The following is a 14,709-nucleotide window of genomic DNA, read 5'->3' on the forward strand; positions in this document are numbered from 1 at the left end:
TCACAGTATTCCTCCCATTCTGGCACTTTGGAGTCAAACGGTGCCGGCGTTCCAATTGCTGCCATGTCTTCTCACCTTCAGGCGCTTCTCCCCCCACACCAAGCCTTGTCCTCACTGGAGCCTACAAACAGTCCAGCAAACAATTCACTTGAGCGCAGTCCCAGCAGGTGATCCTCACTCTCAGGCAGGCCGCAGACAACTTCCAAATTATCCCCGTCGCCAATATAACATAGTGTACTTTTGTTAACATTAATAAGGACGCAGGACTCCAGCAGTAGCATTAACTTCTTTAGTTAAGTATGGCAGCATGAGACAGAGAACAAAGACAAAGGGACTTCTTCATATAGGGTACCTGAACAGGTGAACACATTGGAGCCTAGAGCTCCCCCTAGGTAAATTATATAGTACTAAGCCCAGGATACTACAATCGCCAAAAGAATAATACTGCGTGCGTAATTGCGGGAGAATGTGCTTCAGTCAAGTGGAAAACATCTGTTTGATGCAAGCGCATTCGGCTAGACAGGGAACTCCGATAAAGTTGTATGTAGTTGTATGAACTGCGCATTGATTTAGAACATGTTTGATGCCGGGCGTATATACCGGGGGTTGTGGAGAAATAATGTATGCCTCTCAAATGCGTTTTGGCCGTTGTATAAAGTATAGTAATTATGTTAATCTTTTTTCATAGTTGCCTTATTTTGGTTATTTGTGGGTTAGGTTGTATGTTTGTCTGTTGGTTAACCCCTATTGTTTCTTAATGTTCTGATCAGCCAGTATATAAGTTCCCTTTGTCTTCAGTTTGGGAGGTCTGTTATATTCTGTTGGTGGCAACCCTTGGATTAATTTGACCTATTTTATGGGCCCAGCACTTTGTCTCATTCTTGTTATGTTTTTTGGGTAAATAAAAACCCTAGTTTTCTAAACTTTGCCTATGACTCCTCTTGCCTTCCGGTTTGGTCCCTGACACCCACTCTGCGGTATACAATTGGCTGGTCAGTGTGCACTCTCCTGTGCTCCTGGACTCCCAGGATGTCCACTCCCCTCTCACCAACACAGTGCGCTAGTTCCTCTAGCCATGTCTCCTCCCTTACTGTGTTTGCGTTGAAGGTTCCCATTAGAGCCCGACCAATATATCGGAAGAGCCGATATATCGGCTATTTTAGACCTTTTTAACGACATCGGTATCGGCCGTTATGCAGCCAATATGTCCCTATTTAAAAATCATTATTTCCGCCTGTATTTTCCACGTAAATGCTATATAAAAAAAATTAAAAAAAAAGGAGATTATCCAGTAGAGGGAGCTCTAATGCAAGTGAACTGCAGCACTCGTGCCTCCCATATCCACAGCAGAGTCAAGACACAACGTGCCTGCCCTGCATTACCGACAGTGCCTTCGGTAATGAATGAAGGTTTGTATTATGTGCACTAACTTACTACACAGTTTGGAAGATTTACGAATACTCAGCAATGAACCTGTGAAAGTATACGACCACACTGCTTATCAATCCTCATTATCGAGCGAGCTATGTAACATTTGGTTAACTATTTGAGGTGGCTAGCAAGCTTATTATGAAGTGGCCGTGAGGCAGTTGGAAGTTTTGCTTACCGCAAGATGTTATGAGGGGAAAATGGATCTAACGTTAGCTACATTTGCAGAGGACATCGCTGTATTCTCAAATAAATAACCAGCTGAAATAAAATGGTGATTGAATGCATCACACCGTTTTGTTCTTTTAATCTGATGATATTAGTTAGCTTGTAACATAAGCGGAGGGCTAAAACGTGTCAGTCAAGACAAACATGGCAAGCTGTGCTCAGAGGCTCGCGTCTAACTTAAGTCTGGGCGAATTTAGCTTTATATGAGCCGAGTAGGAATGATGCCTGAAAGGGCTTGTACAACCACCAGTTTGAATTGTTCGCCTACCGCCCCCCAGACCACGAGTTATGGGTATTGATTTAACCGGCCACGATAGAGATGAATGTGTCCCACTGACGGTCAATGGGGCTTGTTCTCCGTTATACTATACTCCGCATGGGTTGCTGGACAAAATCCTGCGACAGAAAGACTGCCCCCGCGAGTGAAAGCCCTGACCGGAGGTTTCTCTTGAGCAGTGGCATGTATGTAATTTAAAAAAAAAAAAACATACAGGAAGACTACAGTAGCCTAAATGAGGGCACCGCAATACTGTGCGCTGCACGTAAGAACTCTCCTGCGCTCTAACCCCACACACACACACACACACACACACACAGAGCAATGGCACGCACGGAGAGAAGGAGAGCAATAGGCCTACTGTCAGAGGCACATTGACACAAACCTAAATTAAGATTACAATTAATCTGACACAACCAATATCAGATCAAATGACAGGGCAGTCGACACCACTATAGGCCACATCGCGCTTGATTGCCGCTTGGCTCTGCTTTAAGGCACCCTCTTGGTGTATATGGAACAAACTAAAGTGAAAGCGCTGTGTGGTTCACCCACTGGAAAAACATATCCGTGGAGAGAGGATCCCCTCGGTAGTAGGCTAGCCTACAACTGATAATCACTCGACCACTGTATGCGCTTGAAATTATGGTATTATTCGTTTTTAACTGGGAGGTGGCAAATTGCGACTTGCTACGAATGATTAAATAAAACGCTGCATGAACTCGCCCTTCCTCGTCGCAAATTCGGATATTTCGGGATGTTTCTCAGCCCCCAGTTGCCGGCTGATGTCAATATCATATCATCATCATATCATTCGCTATAGCTCGAATGCACACAGGTCGGAGGTAGGTATTTTGCCACTTGCGACTTGCCACGTCCGAACACAAACGAACGCACCATTAACCAGAAGTTTAATAAATAGGTCATCACACACATCATGCCAATCACGAAACCCTAACCTATAGCACACACATCGTATCGGGTGAGAAATAGACAGCTACATAGCGACAAACACCTATAATATTATTATGATTATATCCTAATATAATGACCGGAATATCTCCCATTTGTCCGGTATATTGAAATCAACGGAAACCCTGCTCTCAAGTCCAATTGACGGAAATCCGTTGTGGAGACGGAAAACTTTAACCCATGACTCCGTTGGAGTTAGTAGGCTATTCAACTCCATTCCAAACTGCTCAAAACAAGGCTAGCTAGATTCTGTAGGCTGAAAAGAATCACTGATGTCCATCTCTTGACATTTAGTCTTATAACAACAATAATAATAACAATAATCATCATAATAACAATCATAAAAATCTTTGAAACTGTAAACCTGATTTATTGTTATTTTGTAACTTTTTTTTTTATATTGGTCCAAAATATCGGTATCGGTCAGCTAAGACTAAATCGGTATCGGTATCGGACCCAAAAATCTGATATCGGTCGGGCTCTAGTTCTGACCCACCCAAGTTGTCTCTAAGTAGATCCTCCTCCTGGAGCCTTTGGCCACCACCAGCCAGGTCACGCGGTTGCATATCTGCGAATGTGGAGGTTTGCCAAAAGGGGGACAGAAATGCAATCCATAAACACAAATAATGTGCGGGCTCTGCAGTCTTCAGAGTGAGAGAATGAGAGAAAAGCATGTGACCAGCAAGTACAATTCTCAAAGCAGCTGGATTAGGTCAGACACATGTAAGAAGGCTGAACTTGCCGTCAAGCTGGCTAGCAGCTTGGGGAACTCATTCCGACTGGATAATGCTAATTACTAACGTTAGCTAGCTACAATTCCTGGAAATGTGTTCATGATTCCACCGAGGGAACACTGAATTATGAAGTTGGATAACATGAAAGTATACGACGGACACACAATGGTAGTGTGACTAGCTAACGTTAGCATGAAAGAGATCTCAGTTAGCAAATGCAGGTGGCTTTAGTTTTCCTTACACAATGTCGGGCGAACCAGCACAATAAAGTACTCGTGAACTTACCTGAAAGTTGTTAGCTTGCACTGGTCGCAGCTCTTCACAGATCTTCTCGTTCGCTTGCTGTCCTCGAGACTTTTACTGTTTACAAGACCGCGCACACGGTTTGGTCGGAGCTGCCTTGTAATCTGATTGGCTGGAGATGAGGCAGGGTAGATTTTTTCTAAACGTTTCATAATATATTTCTGGTTCATGTCTCGGGTGCAAGTAAATAGGCCTACAAGCGGTGCAAGTAAATACAAGCGGTGCACATGTTTGTGAGTTGGAAATATATTTGTGAACCACAAAAATACATTTGTGAAACAATAATTTATTTGTGAATCACACAAATGTATTTGTGAATCACAGAAATATATTTGCAAACATTATGAAAAATAACTATCATAGGGTTGACGGTAGATCTGTTTCAAAATCAATTTTGATTTGTGTCAGCAGTTTCATGGTTCGTGTCTCTCTCGCCAGAATGGTTCGTGTCTCGAGTGCAATAAATACAAGCGGTGCACATGTTTGTGAGTTTGAAATATATTTGTGAACCACAAAAATACATTTGTGAAACAAGAATTTATTTGTGAATCACCAAAAAACATTTGTGAAACAAGAATTTATTTGTGAACCACACAAATGTATTTGTGAATCACAAAAAAACATTTGTGAAACATGTGGTGTATATTGACAAGTATTGAAACAGATCTAACCCCATAAATTGCTGGCACAAACGTCTTTTTCGGGGAAAACGCATAAAAACACAGTAGTGTAATCCATGCTATAGTCGAATACTGGAAGCGCACTTTTATAACTTGTTTCCCTCTTTTTTAAGTATCGTTTGGCACCAAGTACCGTAACACTTGCTTAGGTACCGATATAATTTTACCATGACCACAATTAACACCACAGCATTAGAAATGTGCCAACATTTTAAGAGGCTTCTGACTAGGGCCGTCAAAGAAAATATTGGACAGGCATCATTTTCTCTCCAGCCATTTCCAAATGAGGTTGATTATTCATTCATTCATTAGTAACTCATTCGTATTTGTCTCTCTCCGGACCCTGTTAAATCTTATCTTATTCTTTCTGTTAGATCTTTTCTATCTTTTACCTTTTCTGATTAAATTATTTTTTTTATTGTTTATGTTAAATAATTTTTTTTATATTTGGCCTTTTGTTAAACATAATTTAATGTAGGGTACTGACCATCATGAAGAAAGCCATTAGATCAGCTGATTAATGGTGTAACAGAGTGACTGTCTGACTGAGGGCCTGTCATACGTGCAGTTTGACATTGATCAGGGGGGGCAGTCAGTTCAGTTCAGTCAAGTCATGCTTCAATGTTGAGATGTGTCATTATAAACAATTGCCTCTTCACATATAGCCTATCTGCATTTATAAGCACCGCAAAGCGATCAATTCTCACGCAAGCAGGAGCCAGGCTGTTCAGTGCATTTCTCAGATCCGGTCGCGACCCAGTCTCTAGAATACATGTATTGGACGCATTGCAGGCAGTTTGCGCATCTGGCCACCAGGGGGGGCAGTGCCCCCCCTTGTCCCAGCCAATCTGCGCGCCTGCTGTGGAGAGCAAGGCTTGTGAAACAGCTCTGCTTTTTGATTGATTATTGATTCACTCCTCAGCCCCGCCCTCATCAGACTCCTCAGCCCCGCCCTCATCACTCCTCAGCCCCGCCCCCTCATCACTCCTCAGCCCCGCCCTCATCACTCCTCAGCCCCGCCCTCATCACTCCTCAGCCCCGCCCTCATCAGACTCCTTAGCCCTGCCCTCATCACTCCTCAGCCCCGCCCCCTCATCACTCCTCAGCCCCGCCCTCACCAGACTCCTCAGCCCCGCCCTCATCAGACTCCTCAGCCCTGCCCTCATCACTCCTCAGCCCCGCCCCCTCATCACTCCTCAGCCCCGCCCTCACCAGACTCCTCAGCCCTGCCCTCACCAGACCCCTCAGTCTCAGTCCTCCTTATGTTGAATGTAAACAATTTTTGAAAAGCTGTTCAAATGTAACAATTCAAAGAAAACCTGATTGCACATGGAGGGAGGGAGCAGAGGCTGGTAAATGAAGGAAGACGCTGATGTCATGAATTCACTAACCAGCGGGTCAATCCTCACAGTGGCATCCCTACTATTCTTATATTCAAAATAGTGTATTTTATTAATACAATGTTCAATTAATGTTCTTATACTTATTTCAGTTCAATCTAGATTTGTTTCATAGCCTACAGAATATTTTTTCTGTAATAATGAGTAGAAACCTTATAACCATATCCCTCCTAGCAATACATATTTACCATCCCATTCTTGTATGGATTTTTAAACTATGTTCTATAAAATTAAAAAAGACATTACCATGATATGATACCGTTGCCGTAGTCTCAAAAAATTATACTGTGATATTTATTTTAGGCCATGCCGCCCAGCCCTAATTCAACCTGCCAAAAACAATGATGGTACTCTTTTACACCTCTTTCATCGAGGCCATCCTCACCACCTGGTACTGCTCCACTACAGCCAAAGACAAGGCCAAACAGCAGCACGGCAGCCACTCACTCCGCTGAGAAGGTGATCGGCTGCAACCAGCCCCAGCTGCGTCAAACCCACCACACACCAACAGTATATTTTTAACATTTGTCTCCTCTAAGCAGGGCTTAAAAACGAAATTAATTTTCAATCGGTTCGCTCCGAGCAGAACCAGCATATTTAACGTTTCCGTTCTTGTGTTCCGCCACCAACATAGCGTTCCTGAACCCAAATAACGCTCCGTTCACCGTTCCGCACTTGTTGCGAGCCGAGCCAGGCTACCCACGGCCCACGAGAGCAAAGCCATTCTCCAAGAGCCAGTAGGGACTTAATGTCAGTCAGGGCAGAGCCCACAGTTACAGGCTACGTGCGCTCCACGAACCAATCGGGTAGCAGTATTCCGCGGGGGAACGATACAACCGGGAAAAGGCTCAACTTTTTTTTTCTTTTTCTTCTTTTTTAAAATGATTTTATTTTATATAGGCCTACTACAAAGAACGAAAAAATAACGTTATTAACCGGTTTTAAAGATTTCAAATAAACAATTAAAGACCATTTCGTTTTCGTTCCTGTTTCTGTTCCTCGTAAAATACCGTTTGTTTTCGGTTTTCGTTTCTGTTCCTTGAACCGGTTCGGAGCCTTGCCTCTGAGTATCGTCAGGGGTGTAGCACCAAATTCTGGGCCCTGTACATAAGCAATCACTGTGGGCCCCATGATTTTGAAGCATGCGCATGTAGCAAAAAAAAAATTGGTTTAAAATAATCAGCTATAGTCCATATTATGATATTGCTCAAAAAAAGATTTAGCTAGGTACCTGCTGTTACAGGTATATTCCTTGGAATAACTTTTAGCAGGCTAGAACAAAATGAGCTCAACTTGTGTCACGTCCTCAGTGACATTAGGAGATAAATGACCTGCCACTGCTCCACTCTCTGTGGCTGTTTCTGAAACTGAGGGCCATGTGTTTCATGGTGTTAGGCTTTGCTAGGTCATTTTGGCAGATATAATGTCATATGCATTGTAGCTATGGCGATGATTAATTTATGATACTGTGTGTGTTCAGGTAGTAGGAGTTAGCTAGCTAGCTAGATGGCTAGCTAGTGTCCACCGGTAGTAGGAGTTACAGTAGCTAACGTTAGCTAGCTGTGTGTGCTCTGGAAGTAACATTAGGAGTTAGCTAGCTAGTTGCAGCAGCAGTGTTGATCTCAGTTCGGCAGTTGATATTGCAACTAGAGACTACATTTCTCCAGAAACTGAAGGCCTACCCCTCTCTACTTTTTGTTATACAATGGAAATATGCTCCAAGCTAGATTCCTGGCTGACTGCCTTCAATCTAAACTGCTGATATTAGCTAGCTATCTTAAATCATAATTGTGCTCACCTTTCTTTTGAAAGAAATTTGTTGTTTTCCCTCAGTTTGCTCTTTCTCTTTCCTTTCTTTGTTGGTGCCCTGATTTCCCTTTTTTGGGGGAAAGACATGACTATCAACTCCCTCCAGCACCAAAGTACCTGAGGCATCCTAGTGCAGGAGCGGACTAAACCATTTTGCTTTTGTTAAGGTGTGAGAGGGGCCTCAGAGGGGGGCCTCCACTACTGTATTTTGGGGGGATACAAAAACAGTATGACACTAATTACTTAGAAATGAAAAGTTGAAAACAAAAACACTTTCATTCCAGGATTCTTGAGGTCCCTCTACTCATTGGGCCCCTGGGAATTGGTAAAAGACATTTTAACAAATGGAGTTTCTGTACATAAACTGTGTTTGCTTTTTTTGTAATTGAATAATCATTTCCGCACGATTGTCCCCTGTTGATATACAGTATTTAACGGTTATCGCCATCAACCAACTGCATAATATTCAAAGGTCACTCGCCTTGTAAAGGAAATATTGCTAGTCGGCTAGCTAAAGCTAACAATAACCAACCATTGTGAAATGTTTAGGCTCAAACAATTTGCCAAGGTGGTCTGGGACACATTAGTCATCAATCAATGCAGGATCATTTGTCTCCTTTTTCGCCTTATCCTGTGCTCTTTTGCGAGTCGCAAATGACTTGTCCTATCAATCGAAACAGTTGGAATAGTCCTACTATGTACAATAGTTATTCAAACATCTTTGGTTGCTTTCATGCACACTTATTTATTTTTTTAATCTGTTCAAAGTCAAACCGACTGATAACTGATTTGTTTACATGGAACAGCTGTGCATCACGCACACAGGCAAGAGTGAGTGAATTACTATGGTTACTATATGAACACAAGTGGTCAGCTGGACACATTTGGAGATGCATGATACACACAGGTGTAAACGATGATGTGTCTTGCTGTCCACTTGTGATCTGATCATCCAAAACGCATTTTAAAACCAAGTCTAAACAGCCCCTATGTTACTACACATGCTGATGGCATGCATTCATGGGCAGAGGTCTAATTCTATTTAAAAGCAAGGAAAGGCAGTATATACAGAGTATATATATTCATTTCACAGTAGCACATTTCAAACTCAATGCTTCACATAAAAATAACAATAAAACAGGGTTTAAAAATAATGCATAAAAGGCATTTAAATTATATTATTTCAATTGTATTATATCAATTAAAAGAATAACATCAAACAAGTATTTTACTTTAGTGTAAATTTTACAGCTTGGCAAAAGTCAAAGTGCAAGGTTATCAGTTTAACAGAAAGCAGTGGTGAACATACATTGTTAGTCTGGATTTAAAAGCAGTCACTGTTGGAGCAAGTCTCAAAACTTCAGGAAGTTTATTCCAGCTTTGTGTTGCATAGTAGCCAAACGCTGCTTCTCCATGTTGGTTCTTACCCTGGGGACGGTTAACAGACCGGTCCCAGGTGACATGAGAGCTCATTTGAGAATTGCATTTGAGAATTGAGGCTTTCTGTTTTTGTGAACTAATTTCTACAACAGGCCTAAAGATTGACTCAATATATGCACTTAGAGGCCCGTTCTATAAAATAAGGTTTCCAGACATGTCCTGTAAATCTACTCACAAGTAGCTCAGCTCAACCCTCTCAGAGGAAAGACTGCAGGAGCTCACCATCAAGTCAAATATTGTACTATACTGTGTTTAGTTAACAGAACAAACATTTGTATTTTAAAGAATATTGCTCAGTATGCAAGAGGCCTAACGTGGGTTGCTCAGATTTCTACAAAGCTTAATTAATAAATAACACACCTGGGTAGTTTCGCCACCACAATCAAAGATACGACACAAGCATCAATATATCCAATCACAGCACAGTCCAGCATCACGGTTTCATGGATCTTCACTCTCCTTCAGTTACACAACACTATCATGTAACTTTGGTGCTGTGAAACATGGGATACTACAACATATCTCCTCTCACTATGCAGTGTTGGTGTCTCATGGACCATAGTGCGATGTGGACACTTCTTATGTTACAGAGGTCAGCCAATAATTGATCACAGGGGACCCCAGAAACCTCAAAGTGTCTGCAATAATAATAATATGCAAACTAGTTATCCAAACTGCTGTGCACAGCGCCACCCACTGAGTCTATTCATAAGGTCTCAGTACTGTCTCATGAATATGCATAGCATTATGTAAATGAGCACAAAACAGGGTCAGACGAACTTTGATTGAACTTATGTCTGTAGGCTGGGAGGAATACTGCGATATTTCCTTGAGATCCTGACAAATTCACTTTCCTTCATCAGCCACCTGTAATCTAAAATATAGAGAGGGGTTTGGTGGAATAGAATGCTGCCTTTTCACAGTGGAAAATAAAGCATGGTCACGGGGTACTAGTCATATTCACAAATTGTCAGGTCACTGTGCTTGGTAATGAATATGACCCGTGCTTAGTAATGAATATGGCTTCTCAAATGGATATTCTGCAAAACACTAAATCTTCATCAACATCACAAACTCCACCATTAATCACATGGAACACTTAAAAAAAACAATGTTCTAAACGTCCAGTGTAAAATGAATGAGCTTCCTCCCCCCGATAGAGTAGATGCTCTAGCAGGCGCGATGGATCGGGAGCACGGGGCGTACAGTAATACCGGAACAGATGATGGTTCCTGGCACAGCGAGCAGCAGAGGGGTGGAACACAGTCCCTCTGTCTCCGGAGAGAGGGGGACTGCAGCAGGCCATCGCTGGCGCTCTGTCCCTTTAACCGCGGTGGCCATGCTTGACAGAAGCTTCCATATCAAACTGCTGTAAAAATCAACATGACCGCTACATCCATGCTGTCCATCTGCACCACGGGCACACACCCTACCGCAGAGCACCCCGTGAGAGGGAGGGAGAGAGAGAGAGGGAGAGAGGGAGAGATAGAGAGAGAGGTAGAGAGGGAGAGGGAGAGAGAAGTAGGGAGAGAGAGGGAGATAGAGAAGTAGTGAAAGAAGAAAAGAGAAGTAGAGAGAGAGAAGGAGAGGGAGAAGGAGATAGAGAAGTAGTGAAAGAGAAGGAAAGAGAAGTAGAGAGAGAGTAGAGAGAGAAAGACAGGTAGAGAGAGAAAAAGAGAGAGAGAAGTTAAGAGAGATGGAGAGAGAAGTAGAGAGAGAGGAGAGGTAAAAGATTACAGCAGAGGAGTAGAAAAAAGAAGGCAAAGATGGAGAAAGAGGTAGAAAGACAGAAAGAGTTGCAGAGAAGACAGGAGAGAATACGGGGGTAGAGGGAAAGACAGAAACCTCAATCACATCTTCTCACAAACTAAGAATAATGTGCAAAATACATGAGGGTGATCAGTATCAACCTATATTCATCCATGTCCCCTTGCATGCATTTACATAATATGTGTTATTTTCTTTTCAGGTTGTTATATCATCATAATGTCTCACTAATGTCAGCTCATACACAGCTTATACACAGCACATCACAACACATACATTCCATTCCATTACAGTCATTTCCTGACGCGTTTACCCAAAGCAACTAACAATAATGGCATTTAACGTAGGAAAAGCCAATGTACTACTACTTGCCAGAACTCACAAGTGCTTCTCCTTTCTAAAACAAGTGACTAAGAGCATCATCTAGTGCTGAAGGCAAAGTGCAAGAATAGCAATCTAAACATACACAGCACCTACACAGTCCATACACAGCTCTGTTACATGCCCCCTAAGGTGTTATAAGCATAGGGGTTACATGCCCCCCGAGGTGTTATAAGCATAGGGGATACATGCCCCCTAAGGTGTTATAAGCATAGGGGTTACATGCCCCCTAAGGTGTTATAAGCATAGGGGTTATATGCCCCCTAAGGTGTTATAAGCATAGGGGTTACATGCCCCCTAAGGTGTTATAAGCATAGGGGTTATATGCCCCCTAAGGTGTTATAAGCATAGGGGTTACATGCCCCCTAAGGTGTTATAAGTGCAGGGGAAGAGGGGAACAGGCAACAGCGCCTACTGTAGCACGGCTGGCAGACGGAACCAGGGAAAACTGGGTGTGGGGCACCAAAAAACAACTGCCCAAACCAAAAAAGTACCTTTAAATAAAATATTTATTGTAGAGCCAACTATCTACAAGTACTCATGAATACTGACATATTACACAAGACGGGGGTAAACAACAAACAAAACACAAAATACCAACCGGAGACTAACTGAGGGTAGGAGAGGGGGAGGGAGAAGGACTGCATGAGCGGTGCCCCAATAGAACACAGCCCTAATCTACCCTGCACCTCTACCCTACCTTACTAATGCCACATGGGTTTAACTAACTGACTAGAGTACAGGGAACCTAACCTACCTGCTACAGAAGTGGGTGACACTGCCCGCCTTGAACCTAATGTATATAACAATACCTAGGTGATGAGGGTGGGACCAGGAACCACATGCACCACTGCTAGCGGACACCTGGGGGAGACAGACCAAAACATCCTTACCCGTAACTAGCACATACACACCACATACACACCATACACACCATATACACAGCACATACACAGCACATACACAGCACATACACACACATACACACTAGGGGTGTGCCGGGAGCCCACTATTTGTATTTGTATTTGACAGCTAATTATTCGTATTCGGAAGTGGGCGGGGCTTAAACCGGGAAGTCGGTTCAAAACGGTTTAAACTGAGGGGAAATGTCATTTCTTTAGCATAATATTAATTGGCATTGCAATTGCTGTTTATATATATTATTATCATTAATTATGAAGTATAATTCCTCATCATCATCATCCTGTATGTTTATATTTTAACAAACTATGAAGTGTCAGAACCCCACCATCACCCTTAACTGAGGGACATTCTACATTTATTTAGAAACTGAAGAAAAAAAAATTCTAAATAAAAATATAAGTCCTCATAGCAATTTTGCTAGAACTGCTATAGTCTCTTATTTCTCCTGTGTCATACATGTGACACAGGCAGCGTGGTGTAGCCTACTAGTAATGATTTTGATAAACCCAGCAATAAACATGTATTACTATAAATATAATTGAAATTAATTATACAATTAAATGTAGCCTAGGCTATAGGCTAATAAGCCGAGGAAAATGACTATAGGCCTAATTGTAGGCCTATAGCCTACTCAAGTTTCAACAGTGCTTAAACCATGGGTAAGTAGGGTATTGTTGTGAAATTATTCTTATTATTCTTAAAATCTGTTTAAATCGTTTATTATTGTTATATCAGAGATATGGACTTTGATTATAGCCTATATTGGGCCTACACTAGACTACTCTGTTGTGCTGATAACTAAAGGGCATGGATCAAACATTTGATCAGTTGTGTTTCAGTTGTTAAAATATACTTTCAGAATGATTTCATATTTCAAAATAGCCGGATATAATATAGGCTAGTGAGAGGCTGAGCATGCGTAGCTGAAATAGCTAGCTTTAGCTAGATATACTACACTGAGCTAACAAGCTAGCTACCGGTCCTCCTCTGCTCAAACAAATGCTACAGTTCACATAGGCTATTGCAGCAGGTAGGCTATGACAAGAAAACAAAATCCAATAACTGTCTCAATAAACCAGCTAACTAGGGACAAAAGCCCTCGGTGCTGCTTACGTTCGTAGCCTGCCTACTATCTGGCTTCTCAGCGCGCTCCAAACTTTCTCTCCCTCTCTGCTTTGTCTAGAGACAGCAGGTGCAAGCCTGTAAGCGCATGCGCCTCTGTCTCTCTCTCTATCTCCATCGTCGTGTCATATCAACAAGCAGACAGAACGTGCGCGTATCGCTTGCTCATACAGTATTTGACTGTTCTCCCCCCTCCCGAATATTTCGTACGAATTTACTATTCGGGAAAAAGCTACTATTTGTGCTCATCCGAATACCGTATTCGTATTCGGGCACACCCCTAATACACACCATATACACAGCACATACACAGCACATACACAGCACATACACACCATATACACTAGGGCTGCTCGATTATGGCAAAAATCATAATCACGATTATTTTTGATTGATATTGAGATCACGATTATTTAACACGATTATTCATTTAAAAAAAAATAATAATAATCAAAAGTTTTAACATTTTCTTAACATATCAAATTATACATTGACTTTGATAACAATTAATTTATTAAATGTTGACTGGCTTTTCTTTTTAACAATGTTCTTTGAATTAGATACATTTCTCCCATGGGAGACAAATAGTGAACCCAGACCTTGATAAATAAATAAAAGTGCCAAAACTGATAAATAAAGAAGCTTCAAAGCCCCGCCACCACCACAGAAGAAGACTACCTCGGAAAAATAATTTAACTCAGACAGAACGCGTCTAAATAAGTTATTTAGTGGTAGCGCCGAGGCTTCAAAACCCAGCATTTGTTAAAATAGACCCTTTTTAAGTGAAGTTTCATGTTTATCTGACCTCTCCTAAATAGGCCGACACCGATTTATTTTGACGGCAAAGTGAATGGACCGGCAAAGGACTGTTGTCTGGCATGAGCGAGCGGAATGCGTCAACGGGACTGAGAAGGGCTACTTTGAGGGGCAGCTATGACTGCGTAGCAAATTTTACACACCGTGTCAACTTGGTCCAAATCTGTCTCCGCGAACATTTCTTCTTTTTTTTTCATTTTCAATTTTATTTGGAAGGGACCATGTGCAATTAAAACATAAATGTAAAAACCTTTGATGCATCGCACCAGAGTTAGCCTTAGGCTTATTTGCATCTGCAGTCCCTGTAAACAGGTAACAGATAAAAACAACAGACATAATAAATAAAACAAAGTACAATACAGATGACTTAGCATTACATTTAGACACTCACACTTTCACATTCATCAGTCATAGCAGCAATGTCCAGT

The sequence above is a fragment of the Borostomias antarcticus genome, assembly GCF_949987555.1.
Source record: "Borostomias antarcticus genome assembly, chromosome: 8".
Lineage (NCBI taxonomy): Eukaryota > Metazoa > Chordata > Actinopteri > Stomiiformes > Stomiidae > Borostomias > Borostomias antarcticus.